General features: G+C 39.0%; 1 protein-coding gene across 4 annotated transcripts in view; it reads left to right on the forward strand.

The window, feature by feature from the left end:
* Positions 1-385: 385 nt before the first annotated feature.
* The window catches only part of LOC107699064 (cadherin-related family member 5-like), a 24,439-nt gene continuing 22,274 nt past the window's right edge, over positions 386-2,550 (forward strand). For all 4 annotated transcript variants that reach the window (XM_016500231.1, XM_016500228.1, XM_016500230.1 and 1 more), the window contains exon 1: positions 386-594. The gene's annotated coding sequence lies outside the window, so the exon portion shown is untranslated. The remainder of the gene's footprint in view (positions 595-2,550) is intronic.

A 2,550-nucleotide genomic window follows, 5' to 3' on the forward strand; every position in this document is an offset into this window, starting at 1 on the left:
ATTTTGCACATTTTTTACTTTTTTTAAAACACATTTTGCATGTGTTATAGTTATGGAAATCAATAATGATAATAATAGGAGTTCTGGGAAAAATATTCTAAAAATGAAAAAAAAAAAACAGTTCTTGTGGTCCTTTTGACCCCATAGACAGCTCCTCAGACTGACAGCAAACAGGCCAATCTGCCCTCAGTCTGAATTCTACATCATGAAGCTGCAGATCATGTGTAATGACAAACTAGCAGCATTTGCACACCTTGGACTGTATTAGCGTCAGCTCCTGAGCTAATGTTCTCAGTTTAACCTCCCTCTCAGCAGCCAGAGTTATCCTGTCCTGAAAATGCTAAGCCCTCGCTCTGCTGTGTGTGAGAGCTCTTAATTCCCTCATTGTGCTCTCTCTTTCTCAGCAGCCCTGACTTAACTAGCCAGAGAAACCTGTTGCGTTTTGCACTGTGGCTGCCTGCTGTTCCTTGTGGCGCAGGTTTCAGCCCCCCTCAGAGGAGAGACATGTGGCGAAGGACAGGAGCGGCCACCGCAGGAAGTGACAGCAGGATCCCCTGAACTCAAAAACAAAGGATAACCACCAACCGATCAACGGTGAGGAAATACTGAGGGTGTTTGGTCTAGTGCGTGATTGTGTTGTTAACACTTCACAGGACATTGACAACTGGTGCTTTCTTGTTATGGCTGTAGCAAAAGCTCACTTTCCCAGCATGCCTGGGTTTTGTAAACCGTGCTGTTCAGACTAGCTTTTGTGCTTGATGCTTGATGCAAACAAAAGTATATTTTTCCAGCTGTAGTAATAGACAGCTGGATAGATGTTCAGTGACCTCTGTAGATCAGTCTCAAAACAATCTGATTACTGAAGCATCCAGTCAGCATAGCTTGGGCCTGATCTTATAAAAATGACAGGAATACAGATAAATGGTTTTGTGACTTTGACAAGAATATTTCATTTGTCTTCGCTCTTACTTTTAAAGTGATCTGTATCAGAAAGTCTGTTATTTTTCTGTTTACTGACGAGCCCTGCTTCATACTAATTGTCTCATTAGGCTTGAGTTCATGTCCAAAGCTGCTCTAATGAGGCTGATGGCCTCATAAGGAGAAAGCATGAATCATTGCTCTTCTAAACATGCTGGACCTCGCTTGAGTTGCTGGTCTTTCTCTGTAGTGTTTATTAATGTGTTTCAGCAGATTTTTGCAGATTTAGCCATAAAACTTTCTTTTACAATTACAGCAAAAGAACTGGCTATCATGAACTGATATAATGTTATACACAAACTAACCTGAACTACTACAATTCTGTTTGTATCTTACAATCTCAGGTAAAACAGCTTTGAAAAAGGTACCTTATTTATCCATAGTTGGGTTTATATTATTACCTTAAAGGGACAGCTCACCCAAAATTAAAAATGCTGTCATCATTTACTCACCCTCAAGTTGTTCCAAACCTGAGTTTCTTTCTTTTGTGGAATATAAAAGAAGATATTTTGAAGAATGTGGGTAACCAAATGGTTGCTTGTCCTCACTGACTTCTATAGTATGGAAGAAAAACAGAAGTCAGTGGGGACTAGGGGTGGAACAGTTCGCGGAAAAAAATGGAACCGTACGGTTCTCCACACACGGTTCGGCTCGCGCTAGGACCGTGGATCAACTTAAATCTGACAACACATCTGTAATATGGTTTGCTATAAATAACACGTAAAACAAACAGGGTTCGGCTAATGTATGTTTCTGTTGATGGATGCGCATTCTGGCTTCCCAGTACATTATAACAACAGCGATGAAAAAAAAACGTGGACAGACCATTCACTTTTGTTCAATGTGAATGCTGTATGCTGGAATATGAGCAGTCATTTATTACGTCATCACCTGGGTGCAGATAGCACGCGCGCACAGGTGAGAACTGAACAGCACACGTTGATATCTGTGTTTAAGCTTTGCCAGTTTAATCATTTAAGAGCCAGAGGACGCGAGCTCGTGCGCGCAGTGAGAAGATTTGTGTGTGCGCACATCCGAAGCACGCAAACGGCCTCAGAACACGCGCAAATATTAAGCTCTCTCTGAAGTATTGCGTTTAAATGGACAAATTCACACAAAAATTGTGTCAAAATGCCAACATAGTCGGCTGAACGTACTGTCTCAGTGCACTGGATCAGTACATTCTCTTAAAGTGACAGCACTTTCTTAATATTAATCAAACAGAAAAACTAAATGTTTTATTAATTATCTATTAATTATTAGCTAATTAACTTTTTTTTTACCATACATTGTGGGGACTTATTTTTATTTAAAGGGGTCATATGATGCAATTTCAATTTTTCCTTTCTCTTTGGAGTGTTACAAGCTCTTGGTGCATAAAGAAGATCTGTAAAGTTGCAAAGACTAAAGTCTCAAATCCAAAGAGATAAGCATCATATGACCCCTTTAACAACAGTTTTAACTATTTACTGTAAAAGACTACATATACGCAGTCTTGTTAAATAAATTATTAATAAATTAATAATGTGAAATAGTATTGACTTTTTTTAACTTTTTTTAAAATGATTTATT

The sequence above is a fragment of the Sinocyclocheilus anshuiensis genome, unplaced genomic scaffold (assembly GCF_001515605.1).
Source record: "Sinocyclocheilus anshuiensis isolate Anshui unplaced genomic scaffold, SAMN03320099.WGS_v1.1 scaffold346, whole genome shotgun sequence".
In the NCBI taxonomy this organism is placed as follows: domain Eukaryota; kingdom Metazoa; phylum Chordata; class Actinopteri; order Cypriniformes; family Cyprinidae; genus Sinocyclocheilus; species Sinocyclocheilus anshuiensis.